Source organism: Protopterus annectens, chromosome 7.part0, assembly GCF_019279795.1.
Source record: "Protopterus annectens isolate FY-2018-M chromosome 7.part0, PAN1.0, whole genome shotgun sequence".
NCBI classification, from domain to species: domain Eukaryota; kingdom Metazoa; phylum Chordata; order Ceratodontiformes; family Protopteridae; genus Protopterus; species Protopterus annectens.
In genome coordinates this window covers 397,287,593-397,303,076 of record NC_056739.1, presented here as the reverse complement: position 1 = coordinate 397,303,076, position 15,484 = coordinate 397,287,593, and the positions used below count along the sequence as shown (strand labels likewise).

The following is a 15,484-nucleotide window of genomic DNA, read 5'->3' as shown; positions in this document are numbered from 1 at the left end:
AAGGCCAACTTCACTCTCCACCCCTGCAGTCTAGTTAACATTATCCTAGAATGTTTTTTTCCCTCTCCATATACGATCACCAACGTTAGATTACTACTCAGAAGCCACCCTTCAGAGCATTTCATTTTAACTTTTTTTCCCCCGATTGCCACATAATGGCACATTTCTCTACTGAAATCTTGTGTTTCTTAAAAGTATATACCTCAGCCAGCATGACGCAGAATGAGACCACATTATGTAGTCAAGTCACAGTTTTACGTCCTTAACATGCATCTTACTTGAAACCCACACTTGCAGGTACAGTTGAAACTTCTTTTCCAGGGAGTGAATACTTAAAAGAAATGTCTACAACAATACATAACCTCACAAGTTCTGTTTCTGTCTCATATAGATCCATTTCAAATTATAAAAAGTATGTATGGTCTATACTACTTAAAAGAATAGCAAAGTATTGTCAAAACTGAGAGATGAATACAGTTGTGTGGAGGGCAAGCAAATATTTAATAGAACAAGCAAATATTTAATAGAACAATGATGATCCATTAGGAAAACAGAATGTAAGAAAATGCTGCTGCTGCTGTTGAGTCTTGATGCAGAAAAAGCATTCAACAAAGCTAATATTTTATGAGTAAGGGCAACTGAAGCATTTGTATTCCCTAATACAATAAGGATAATTAGGTGGATATATGAAGGATCAGAGGCAAGAATTAAAGTAGGAGGATTCCTTTCTAATAAGTTGCACTTGAAAAGAGGAACCAGGCAGGGTTGTCCTCTTCTCCCTTTTTGCTTTATATTTAGAGCCAGTGGCACAGAAAATAAGTGACTCAAAACTTCAAGGATATAATAGTTGGTACAATAATAAAGAAAAGTTGGCTGTATATGCAGATGATACTAATTCGCACCTGATAAATCCAGAAAAGTACATCTCAATGTTGTGGAACATTTTGGGACAGTTTCAAGTCTTTTCGGGATATAAAATTAATGGTAAAACAAAGGCAACAGCCATTAATTATGTACCCACACGGGTTCCCTTCAGAAGCTCGAAATACTGAAATCTCGAATTTCAGTATTTCGAGCCCAAAAAGCCGAATCCACAGAACAGCGAAAGTTCAGAAGCGTGAAATTCAAAACCTCGAATACCGGAGGTTTTAAATTTCGTGCTTCTAAACTTCCTCTGCGGTCATGTCTTCAGGTAAGTATGTGTGTGTGTTAAGGGGTTTGGGTAGGGACTGTGGTGTGTCAGTGTGTTTTGTTGCTGTGATGTGTGTGTGTGTGAGGAGAATGTAGCTTGTTTTGTGTGTGTTTGTATGTAGTGCGACTTCGGAGTGAGAATATTTAAGTGGGGGGGTGCAGCCCCCCACATAGGAGGGTGTAGGGGGCTGGCCCCCTACTTTCATGTAGTAGACAGATTGTGTGCGTTTGTGTGGAGAATGGTGTGTGTGTGTGTGTGTGTGTGTGTGCGGGGGGGGGGGGGAGATAGTACCGCAAAATTCAAAACCTCAGGTATTCGAAGTTTTGAATTTCACGGTTGTCAGGTTTCGCTGTTTTGTGGATTCGGCTTCTTAGGCTGAAAATACTGAAATTCAAGATTTCAGTATTTCGAGCTTCTGAATTGAATCTACCTCCACACAAATTGGTTCAGTAATACCCATATTTATGGGGACAGGATAAGATGAAGTATTTAGGGAGTATGGATTAAAAACGCTTGTGTTATGGCAGCTAAGGATATGTAGGAAGTGACTTCTTCTTTCGGCTTTTTCCCGGTTAGGGGTCGCCACAGCAGATCACCTGTCCACTCGTGTATGTGGAAGTGACTAAACAAAAGAAAATACAAAAACCGAGAAACTGGAATCTCTTTTTTGGAATCTCTTTTTTTTATGGATATGAATAGTAAGACACAAGCAGTGAAAATAATTTTAGCTCCTTTACTTTTATATACCGGTCAGGCACATTTTTAATCTACCAGAGGAAAAGTTGTGGACAATACAAAAAAAAAAAGAGGTGAAAATGTATCTGGGAGGGGAAGAGGGTGAGAATTAAGTGGGATATGTTGATCCTTCTAAAAGGACATAACTTAGGATTTCTTGATTTGAAGGGATACTTTAGAGCTACACAGTTGTGGCTTATAACACAAGCAGGATGTTATAATTCAAGTGAAAAGGGATGATGCAGCAGGGAGGAGTTCGAGAAATAAGGACAGAGTGGTAATTGGACAGATCCTTAAGGAGGAAAACAACCACCATACAGAATATTATATTCATAAAGTGGCAGAAAATGACTAAGCTAACATGAGAATGGAGAAAGGAGATTTTGCCAATAGGGATGATTGCAAGTAGGAGTACAGAAAAGTAGGGCTTACAAAATATTGTACGATAACTAAACGACAGAGAAGGTTAGAAATGACTGGGAAGAGATGCTTGAAAAAGCAATTTTCAAGTTACAATGGGAGGACATATACATGGGTCCCAAGTATGCAACAGAGTCCAGAAAGTTTAGGATCTTTGCTTAGGTATTTTTATACCCCAAGCATACTTCAAATAATTTTTTCCTTAGGTAGACAGCAAATTTTGCAGGTGTGCTGGGTAAGAGACTAAATGGGAACATGCGTATTGAGAGTGGAATCAGTTGGCAGATTTTAAAATTCCTTGCAGAGTACTCTGTCAAATATTGGGTGATCAAATGGTTGTAATAAAAAAAAAAAAAAGTATTTGTTTGAGCTGGGACAAAGGATCTGAATTGCCTAGGCAAAGTAAGGCCTTAAGTTTAATTGTGCTGGCTACCAAAAACAGCCATTAGTAGAAAATGGAAGTCAAAGTCTAAACCAACTGTATTTGAAGTACTGAATATTATAAAAAAAATAAAGAAAAAAAAAAAAAGAGAGATAAAAGAACTGGAGGTGGGATCCTTACAAAAGGAAAGGAGGAAATTACATAGAAATAAAAACGGAAAAAAGTTGTTGATGCAGTACATGCACAGTAATGTTCAGGAGGAGGAGGAGTGACGTTTAAGAGATGGAAGAAAATGATCAAATTAGGTAATGTTGGACTATGACAGTTATGAAGACAGAAATTATATGTTATTTGTGATGTAATTTATGTAAAAGGAAAAAAAATTAATATATTTTGTTTTCTCTTCTGTTAAAAAAAAGTTTGTCTAGATCTCTTAAGTGATAACTTAATAAAGCTGTTTAACACTTCGATAGAAAGAGCACATTTTTAATGTACTTCATGTTTATTGTTAAAACAGTAAAAGCTGCATTGGGACCTCCTACCAGATCTTGGAAGTGTAAATTGTTGGTCACGGGTAAAAGATGGAGAACTGCTACATTGAAACGCAACTAAGAAAGCACAGTGACAGTATACAGGCTTGAACTACAAGTATGAATAACTTGTAAAAAATGTAAAAATTATATATATATATATATATATATATATATATATATATATATATATATATATATATATATATATATATATATCGTTAGCTGCTTTATCTGGAATATGATCTGTAGTTGCAAATCAAGAGCGTCTTATTAGCTTGTAGTTACAACAAATCAGAATACATCAGTAGAAAGGAAACATATTTCCCTGACTGAGTCTAAAGTCTAAAAAGTCTTCTGCCTGAATCATCATCATTTGTATATATGTGAAAGGATTATTTGCAATTTTCAGCTATAACTAATCAGAACAATTCAGTAAAAAGGAAAACATTTTTCCCCAAAGTCACTCAGTGAATGCAGAAACAACCCACCCAATTTACAGTATTTCTGTATTGTATTATGAATGCTCAGTGCAATGGAGAAACAAAATTGTGTACTGCAGTCCCCAACAAAGCCACTGTGAGATATGGACTTATAGTATTTAAAAAACTGACACTAGTATATTAATACCATACAACAAAAGAAATATAAACACGCATGCATTATACATAATAAAACATATACACACACAACACTGGAAGAGACTGCAGTCCTAATGATATGCAAAGAAATGCAAGTTGAACATAGTTGCTACTCATATATGGGGAGAAACAGTGCAACAATGCGTATCCCAACAATAAAAGAACAGAGCATGCTGAAAATATCAGGAGATGCAGCCAATGAGAATGCTTACAGCAGAAGTATCAGTCATGTAGTAGCATGCTTTAGCTATTAACACCACAGCCTTCCCACCAGAATACATGACAAAGCACCCAGTGACAAAAAACACATTAATGTCAGCAGATGACTTGGCCAAGTCTACTTATCACTTTAGAGCATACCAGGACAGTGTACAGAACTTGGAACATGTATTGCTCGCATACATAATCTACAGAGTAAATGTCATTTCAATAAATGTGGAGACCAAGGCAAGTATAGTTCCTTGTGCTGTAACTACAGACACCTTTCAGATACCATTAAGGGGCATGCTGGATATTCCTCAGGCATCTGCTTTTAGAACAAAATACGTCAATATGTGGAGTACATACTGTTTCATAGTACACCACACAAGAAGTCACCCACCTCCTAAGAAACTGGTAACATACACTGCATACATAAAACAAAAGGGATCACTTGCTCCACAGTCAAAGATTTGCGAACAAAAATGGCTATCAAGGGGTGAACTTTTGGGTAGAGTATAATGCAACCTTGATCATAACTTGTTCTTGCAGCTCCTAGGCAGTTTTCAAAATTCACACTCAAGGTGTCTATTTTAGTTATATCACTACTTCCCTTATAGGAACATTCCCTAGGATCATTTAGTTAGTGCATACAGTTACTGTTCAAAAAGAGTAACCTATCCACATATCAAATAATCTGCTACGGATAATGGTGAGTATCCATTGCAGCATCACCAATAGTGTCCATGCAGAAGCTACAGAGCATGGCTCTGAACTCCACTATAACACCATGTATACACACACTGGCAATAGTGTATAACACAGGTTGAGCCTGCTGAAAGACTAAATTCTGCTGCCTTGACAAATCTGGGTGCACTCCTATATGTGACCCTGCCACAGCCTGCAGGATGATCTTAGCAGTGACATATACCACACAACATGGTAATGAGGAGAGAGGTTGAGCAGCCATGCGATAATGATACAATGAGACCATACATACAGAGACAGCAAGCTGTTAATCATCACCACCACATTCCTTTAATGGAGTGGTGGAACAGCAACAGCTAACGGCTACTAAACCCCTAGACAGTGATGGGCACAGTACTGAGTTGAGCAGAGAAGCAGTAACGTCTACTAAAGGGCTAGGGGATTTAAGGAGTACACAGTGACACTGTGGTATCATGGAGGACAAATATGATACATACATTGTTAATATTAGGCATTACTTGTCACTGTATGATGTAGCCACAGTATGCATTCACACATTCCTCACAAAGGCAGGAAGGTGGAATGGTCACAGTTATCACGTGCACAGATGGATAGGGATTCAATGACATGTAGCTGTCTACACATTGAATGAAGATAGCAAGTCACAGGATTCACAAACCTGCATAGAGAGGAGAGAAATAAAGTGTTAGGGACAGCTTTCTCCTGTGATGGGAAAGGGTTCACCTGCTACAGCTTGACCTGTGGCCAGTCCACTGACTTGCTGCACTAGTACTGGGTATCCCCTGGCATGGGTAATAGGAGATTGCTGGATCACAATTCAGATCTAGTCCACTGCAAAGGTGGACCATTCATGAGGGATGGGTGCCATAGCTGTCCCCAACAAGATGTGGCCAAGCATCATGCACTTCAAGACACAAGTTACAATTCTGCACCCTGTAATGCTCCCCTTACACATCCACTCTTAGTACATACCCAACTCCAACCTCAAACATAGTCAATGTGGGCAGTGAAGGTGGTACTGAAAAATCAACATGGAGGTAAATATGAAAATAGTACATACAACCATGGACATAAGACCAATCAGCGTCATCTTCTTGGACTCCCATTTCCTCATATACGAGCTAATAATTAGCATTACACTCATTGGCAATGTCAATAATCTGTTATTTTAACACAAAAAGCTAAAGCTTCAGCTCACTATCTTCTAAGGTTCTAAAAAACATAAAAAAAATCTCTTGTTTATAAGAAAGCAAGAAGAAACATACAAAACCAACAAGAGAGCACTGAAAATTAAATCAATTACAACTTCAATTACATCCTTAAAGATACAATCATCAAAAAAACAAACATTTAAACCAACTATTTCATTAATAATGCATTATTAAGACCATCAGGTCTGACAGCGTTATATGAAAAATGTACCATGCTTTTCTCAAAAGAATCATTCATATTAAAAAATAAATTTTGATTTTCAAAATAATGCATAATGAAAGTTAACACACTATTCCTATTATGCTGCTCAAAAAATGAGCTGCAACAGGATCAATTCTAAATGCATTTTAATAACCCTAGTATGTTCCTAAATACACAAGTTCAGGTCTCATAGTCTGAGCCATGTAATATTTATTGCAAGGGCAGGCAAGACCATACACAACGACACTTCGACAACAATTCTTATTCCAAGCTGGCTAAAATGCAAACTTGTTTATAACAACACCAAACAAAATAAGTACCACAGATGAAGGAAAATAGTTGGCTCAATGACAGAATTCCAAAGCTGGTTTAATAGTGGTACCTAAGGAAGCTTACACTCATTCAGCAATTGGTCTGTAGGAACTTGTGCATAAAAGTGGAGCTTTTGATCAATGACATGCTTTGAGACAATGGACTGTATTCTCATTGGTGGATTACTTGAATAATTAAACTAATGGATTATAAAATAAGATGGTTCATTATTGTTTGCATCTGATGAAGTCTTACCAACTTAGACGAAAATGCTGTGTGTGGAACTGCGTTTGTGTTTCAACAGACCATTAAACCAGCTTTGGAATTCTATCATTGAGCCGACTATTTTCCTTCATCTGTGGTATTTATTTTGTTTGGTTTTGGAGTCATTGGTGTTTAAATACCTGTTCCAGTGTTATTTTTCGTTTATATAAAAAATTTATATTTTTTTTATCAAAATACTTAGACAGAACAGCCCTTACATTCAGCAGATAATAGTCCTATGAAAACTGAAGAGAGTTTAACTACACAGTCACCTATACTAGGAGAATTTTGATAAGAAATGTTTAAACAAATTACTAAAAATATGTCATTTGACCTAATATACCAGTGTTTTAAAATACGAGCCAGACCCTCTATAAAGGGAGTACACATGTAACAAAATATCCTCCTTCTTAAACCGATCCTTATTCTGCCGATTAGATCTTCTGCTATGGGTCAATTACCCCCCTCAGTTTTAACTTGATCTTGGAAGCTTCCAACTGTTTCTCAGTATAACATCTATTCAAAAGCCTTTGTGCTACTTCACAGGCAAACCTTTCAAATTCTTGATAATCAGAGCACAACCCTTGCACTGTAAAGAACTCACCATTTGGAAAAAGAGTCCATGAGGTGCAGGGGGTTAGAGCTAGTTGCCTGTTAAAAAAATATTAGCAGCACTAGGCTGCCTGTACAAGGGAGAAGCTATTGCTCCATCCTGGATATAAATCTTAACATCCAAGTAGCAAATCCCTTGTGCTTGAACCTCAAAAGTGAAAAATAAATCATCATTATTAATCCTATCCATAAACTCAAAAAAGTAACCCCTTAGGACCTTTAAAATAAAACAAAATATATATAAGCTTTATAAAATAACAAACATCAAAGTAAAAATCCTCAAACATCTTTTCAATCCATTCCAGGAATACATTTTCACAACTATGTGCATACTTCACACTCCCACTGCAGTCCCACAAATCTACAAAAATGTTCATAAAAAGTAAAACCATTATTAAGTAATGCAAGCCTCAACAGATCCAAAATATCAAAAAAAAGTAATTGTACATCTTTCAAAAAAATACGAAACTGCTTTTAAACCTGCATAATTTTCTATAGAGAAGGAAACCTCTGCAGTTGTAAAAAAAGGAATCTTCCCATGTCACCTGTTTAATCACATCTAAAGCATCCATACTATCCCTCACATAGGAGGGTAAGCAAAGTATGTGGGGCTTCAAAATCATATACAATACTATGCCCACTACTCTTTCCCATAGACCCTCAACTTGTGATGCTATTGGCCTCCCTGGAGGGTCACTCATATCTTCATCAATCTTGGGAAAAGCATAACAAAGGGGAATAAATGGATTTACCATAATCAAACTAGTCCCCATTTTATCAGAAAGAACAGTCTTCTGTACAGTCATCTCAATTTTAGTAATAACTTCAGATTACATATCATATAAATAATTATTCAGTTCTAAAATATTTATTATAATATACAATTTTAAAATACAAAAATTACTTGGATATTATCACAACGTTACCCCCTTATCTGCAAGTTTCACAACTAGAAATTCATCCCCCTGCAAATTTTTTAATGGAAACCATTAATCTTTAAACATATTATACTTCCTAAAATATTTAGAACACTTAGCAATATACATGTTAATACCATGATTTACCAAATTATAAAATGCCATCACCTTACTGTTTTTAAAAGGTTGGATAAAACTTTTCTGACTCTTGAAACTCATCTAAATCAGCCTCATTTTCATCCACCACTGAATCTCTGCAGGCAAATTAATTTTTTTTTATTGTAATTTTAAACAGCAGCCAAATGTACAGGTTAATTTCAGATTTAGACATTGTAGATGCAGGAATAAATTTTAATCCCCGCTGTAACATTTTCTCAAACATTCTCCGAAATGCTATTAATGGCCAAGACAAAAATGCACTGCTGTCCTCTCTCCATAACACATTAAATAAACTTTCATTTGCTGTTACACATCTGTTTTTTTTTTTTACAGTAGTTAATCCAATTAGGAGCACTAAGTACTTACAGTCTTCCCAAGCTGTTCCACATAAGCATTGTCCATCAGGGGCATTATTAAATGCCCATATTATGATCTTTCTTTGGAAAACAAATTGCTGTCCCCTCCCTTGCAAAGATTGCTCGTATACATTGACATCTTGCTCCCCTTCCTTCAGTTCCCACTGCAACCAAATTCGCAAATGAGATCTCTTGGTCCATTTCCATGGGAACCACCAACCCTCTGTAAAAGTTATCACATGCTAACTGCTCCTCCAATCCACGTAACTCAAAAAATAACTTTTTGATTTTATCATTCAACTGTACACTAGTTTGATAGAATGGCTTGGCATCTAATAAACTCCTAATCTTGACACTTTTTTGCTCTATTCATCTTTTGTCATACTCCAAAATTCTAATAAACTCCTGGGAACAATTCAAAGCAACTTTTTCCCAGTTTCTTCAAATTGAATAAATCACTGCCAAACAGAAATGAAGGTTTCACTGATATCCACAATCCCGGAGGAGCAATGTCATGCAAATACTGTTGCAACAGCACTGAACTGGTGTAGTGCTTCATTTCATTCTCCAAATTATGCTTTCATATCAAATAAAAAAAAGTTACTCACTCTCCATTGTCTAGCTCCGTCGCCAGTTACTTCAGGAAACCTTTCCGCTCCCATTTCAAAGGGAAATGTAGCCTCTGTTCACTCTAATATCCTATATTAATCTTAATTTTATTTTACATTTCTTTACCGGTAAACGACTAGACAAAATGTCTTTTGTCACTGGGGGCCCGGGGAGAAAAGCTCCACATTTATAAACAGTACAATATACAGATACAAATGTTGATTCAATCAATCTCAGATACAAGCACAAAATTAAAAATAAACGTTATACATTTCACTAATATAATCATATAGTCTAGATAGGAATACAAAGAATAGCAGTACTGTGATTGAAGCTAAAAAAAGTACACCCATGTTTAGTATGGTATACTATTCAAATGCAAAAACAGGCTATGTTCTTTTAGCTCTCTTTAAGATATTTTCTAACCAGGGTTTGTGCAAGAGCAGATCCAGGATCCAGACAGGTGTGATTTGAGAAGTTTTTTAAAGTTGGACAAGTTCGAAGTGGTTCTGATATTTAATGGCAGGGAATTCCAAGTTTTGGCTATGCAGTTTAAGTAAAGTGAACCTCCAGCTGCATTGTTAGGGTATTGCGTTACACTACTCCAATAACAGGTTTGGATATATTTAAGATGGATTTATTAGTGTATCAGATTTTGAAGTACTGGTGTTTTTTCTGGCTGATTTAGTACTTGATGGGCAAAGACGAGTTGATTATAAGCAAATAGATTTGGTAGTGAGAGCCAAGATAGTTGTTTTAAAGCCAAACAATGATGGGCTGTGAAAATCGCAAACTTTGCTATTTTATTATAGCAAGTTTCGAGTTTTGCTAGGTCAGATTTCTTAATATTTGTGAGGCGTACAGTAGAGATAAGATGGGTTCTTGCTATAGTGGCCTTTGAAGGTTTGTTTAGAAAGTGCTAGATTTCTCTACAGGGTTCCTAGTTTTTGTGAACTTTTTTATTTGTTCGTCTGTGATGTGTGTCAAATTTCATATTGTGGTCAATGACCACTCCAAGTAATTCTATTTGGGAAACTGGAGAGGTAATTGTGTGGTTTGATGATGACATATCAAATGGTCAGTGGGTGCCTGCAGCTCTATTTGGATATAAGAGCATGAGTTTGGTTTTGTTAATGTCAAGTACAAGTTGTGCATTGTTTAGCCAAGATTCCACTGCACTGAATGACTGCTGGGTGATGATTTGGAGTTTTTCTAGTGTTGAGGCAGCACAAATCATGGTGGAATTGTCCACATTCTGATCTACAAAGACAATTGTAGTGGCAGTATGAAGATTGTTAGTAAATGTAATAAAAAGGAGAGGACCCAGAATAGATCCCTGTAGTACTCCCAAGGTTACAGGCAGTAGTGAAGAGAGATTTTGTTGCCATTTTACAGCTTGCTGATGACCAGTTAGATATTGCTGGAACTAAGTGCAGAATGCCTAAGTTTAAAGTTCCAAGATTGTAGTTAAGAATTTAGAATGAGATTCAGTATCAAAACCTTTGGGCAGATCGAGAAAGATGGAGGAAAATAAATTGCCTCCATTGTGATGGTGGTTAATAATGTTAATGCAAATGGGCAAATATTACCAAAAAACAGAGAACTACAATTGAAAAAAGAAGGGTTTATGCAAACAGCCCTTCAGTTACATACAAAAAAAAAAAAAATAATATATATATCATCCTCCATACAATAATATGAGGTTACCAAATTTTCATCATCAACTCATAATATTACACACACTGGTAACGGCAATAAATTTTTATACAACACAAAAAACTAGTGCTTCAGTTCACTGCCTTCCAAGGTTCTAAAATACATAAAAAAGGAATAATAAGAACCACACAACACTGCAGTTTAATCAGTTACAACCTTAATTAATTCTTTAAAAGATATTATCCCTGAAAAACTTTCAACTACTTATTAATATTTCATTAAGACCATTAGGACTCAAGAGTGCTACACGAGCCCTGATAAAATTAAATGGTCGATTAGGAGAATATACGAGGGAATGGAGGCTAAAATTAAAGTGGGTGGGGTCCTCGTAGTACTTCTGTTTGAGAAGAGGAACCAGGCAGGGGTGTGTCCTCTCACTCCCCTTTATTCCTTGCATTATATTTAGAACCACTGGCAATGAAAATAAGGGACTCAGAAATTCAAAGATATAATTGGTATGGTAGTCAAGAAAAGCTGGCTTTAATTTGCACATATTATTATTATACACCAGATAAACCAGAAAAAGGACATTTTAGTGTTGTGAAACATTTTCAAACAGTTTCAAATCTTCTTGGGATACAAATTTAATGAAACTAAAACAAAGTCAATAGCTGTAACAGCTGTAAATTATGTACCCACACACAAATTGGTTCAGCAATATCCATATTTATGGGGACATGACAAATGAAGTACTCAGGAGTATGGATTAAAAAGGATTCTGGTGTGGCAGCTAAAGATATGTTGGAAAAGACTAAACAAAAGATAATACAAAAACTGAGGAACTAGCATTGTTACATAGATATGGTTAGCAAGTTACAAGCAGTTAAATGTTTTTAACCCCTTTAGTTTTATACACAGGTCAGACATTTGTATCAACCAGAGGAGAAGTTGTGGATAGCAATTAATAAGAGCTGAAGAATTTTATCTGGGAGGGAAATACAGCAAGAGTCAAGTGGGACAAGCTGAATCTCCCAAAATAAATAAGGCAGTTTGGGATTTCCTAATTTGAAAGTATATTTCACAGCTACACAGTTAAGGCTCCTATACATAGCACAAACAGAAACCTATACCTCAAATTGGAAAGGGATGATCAAGAAACAGGGGGGAAGTTCAAGAAACAAAGTAGAAACTGGGATTTTGGATGCAGATCCATAAGAAGAACCATGACCATACAGAATATTATATTCATAGAGTAGCAGAAAGTATTTTAAGAACTAAGCCAACATGGAAATGGAGAAAGGAAATTCTGCCAATGGGATGACTGCAATTAGGGACACAGACAACAGACAAGAGGGGGCTAGAATTTACTGGTGAAAACTGGCAAGAGAACAGAGTTATTTAGAGAAAATAATTAGAGAGAGTGAAAGGTAACAGAATGAGAAAATGCCAAGAGTTTATTTGGACTGCAGACTAGACTGATAGGTAAGGCAGAGTATAGGCAAAGAGAAAGAAACAGGAGGATCCTAAATGAAACACCAGCACTGGTAGAGTTTTTAGTACAATCTAAAACAGTAGAATCTAAAACAGAAGCTGCTGTTAAAAAAAGGAATTAGTACAGCATACAAAGTACTACATCATAACTATAAGAATAAGTCAGAGGAGGTTAGAAAGGATTGAGAAGACAGTCTGGAGTCTGGATAAGCAATTCACAAACAATTAATGGGGGATATATGTATGTCTCTCACAGTCTAGAAGATTTTTGTTTGGAAGTATTTGCATTGGAGTTTACTTGTTGTATAAAAATACCGAAGACTTTTTTCCTCAGGTAGAGAGTAAATGTTGGAGGTGTGATGGGGGAAGAAAGAGGTAATTGCAAACATTTTCTGGGAGTGTAATGAATAGGCAGACTTTAAAGATTCCCTGCAGACTGCTCTGTCAGAAACAGTATAAACAAATTGGTGTAACCAAGGATACGCTTTTTTTGGGTTATACATAATCGGAATTGCCTAGACATAGTAAGGCCTTGCAACTGTGGTGGCTGCCAAAAAAAAGACATTACTAGAAAATGAAAATCAAAGTCTAAACCAAATTTACTAGAACATGTGAAGATAGTAAGAGAGATAAAACGACTGGAATTAGGATCTTTAGAAAATGGTAGATTACACAGAAAAAAAATGGGAATTGGGGGAACAACACATGCAAAGGAGGAATGAATTTTAAAAGAAAGCGGGATTTGAATGAGCCACTGGATAGATTATAGATTATGTATAATGTTTGCAACTAAAATTATGTCAATATGGCTTATTTTCACTTACATAAACGTGATTGCCTATGTCATACATGGTAATTTAATAAAGATGTTTCTTGTTTAAAAAAAGTGTTATATAAAGAAATGTAGCATGCCTATTTTCTCAAAAGAATCTCAGACATGAAAAAATAAATCTTGATTTTCATAATAATGCTATTTGTGGAACAGATGAACATGGAAAAAGTGAATGATATACAATGGAAAGATAAGGTTGCACTATAATGAAACTCTCCACTACTGGGGACAGTGAGCTCATTTATAGGCAAGTAAACGTAGGATGACAATCAAGATGCAATAAGGAAGGACATTTATGGGTGGATTGTGATAAAAATTATGAATGTGAACTTCCAAGATGGCTGCACATTAAGTAACAGCTTAATTCTGTCTCTCCCAGTCTGAAAACGGAAACTTAGCAGAGAAAGCCAGTGGACCTCGATGTCTGGGTAAATTTCAGTAACTGACAAGCAAGTGCACTGTCTAGACACCAGGAAAAAAAGAAATAAAGGACCTGGAGAAAAATCAGCTATAAAAGTTGAGGAAAAAAAAAAAACAGATTGGGAAAAGTACTGCAGTTGTAAGTAGTAGTCCAAGTTCCAGACATGACTTTTAGTAACCTTGAGGAAAGTATAAAGCAGCTGCACACAGACCTGGTTAAATTAACTGAAACACAGACTATGTGACATTAGTTTAATATCCCACTGAATTGCCACCAATATGTGATATCTCCCATTTAAAACCCGGGTCAGTAATTAAGGAGCCCCAATCCTCACTGCTGACTCCAGTGTGGGAGTGTCACGGAAAACACCAGAGCAGAGAGCACACAAGAAGAAAATGCCACAATTTTCCTTAGCACAACAGGAACATGCTCAATTTCCTGGGACTAAACTAAACTATATACCTCAGTCCACCCCAAATGCAATCCCTTACTATACACTTCCGAGCAATGTGTTCCAGTTTAAGACCTCTGACTCACTCATACTCAAAATAAATTCAAATCTCAGACACTCAAAACACTTATGGGAAGTCTGACACAGATTTCCAGCAGTGTCCCCTCCCCAATACAAATGGTAAACACTGCCCCCAGAGTCAGACAGGTCTACATGCCCAAAGGAAAATAAATTATTAAAAATTAAAATATCAAAATAAAAGGATAGCTATGACCAGAAGCAGCCAGGCATTCCAGGTGTCCTTGGGAGTTATCCAAACAGGTATAAACACACTCTAATCTCTAAAGAGTACACTGATTGTCCAGCCACAATGTAAAGTACAGAAAAACATTTAATAAGTAAAATGATTATTAAAAAATGTAAATAACATTCAAACACCAGAATTCACTCACCAGAAATATAAAATTAAACTATAGGATAGGAGATGCACAATACAAAAACAAACACCTAACACCTACACAATAAAAATAAAGTCCAAATGCAAATCAAATAAGTAAAGGTGTGGCTCCAGAATCAACTGTTGTATGAATCCAAAGTAACAAATGTACAAGACAAATCCGTTGCAACTCAGCTTTAATAGTAACACAAGCGCTTTCACATATAGCTTCTTCAGGTGTTTAAACAAAGTTACTGAAACACCTATTTATACACAGCAGTGATCATGTGATCAAGTAATTACAGAATTAAAGTGATGCACTCAAAAACAATTTAAAAAATTCTATATTAAAACTGTATATACATTTCATACATATAAATCTATAACCAAAAAACAAAAATACATATATTTAAGAATATATGTATATTTTATATATGTATTTTATTTTTTACGGAAAGGTCTTTTTTGAAGAACTGGTTGAATCAACTGTTGTATGAATCCAAAGTAACAAATGTACAAGACAAATCCGTTGCAACTCAGCTTTAATAGTAAACACAAGCGCTTTCACATATAGCTTCTTCAGGTGTTTAAACAAAGTTACTGAAACACCTATTTATACACAGCAGTGATCATGTGATCAAGTAATTACAGAATTAAAGTGATGCACTCAAAAACAATTTAAAAAATTCTATATTAAAACTGTATATACATTTCATACATATAAATCT

General features: G+C 35.9%; 1 protein-coding gene across 2 annotated transcripts in view; it reads right to left on the bottom strand.

The window, feature by feature from the left end:
• The window catches only part of MAGI3 (membrane associated guanylate kinase, WW and PDZ domain containing 3), a 2,524,824-nt gene that overhangs the window by 2,473,815 nt on the left and 35,525 nt on the right, over positions 1-15,484 (bottom strand). The gene's annotated exons all lie outside the window — the stretch shown is intronic.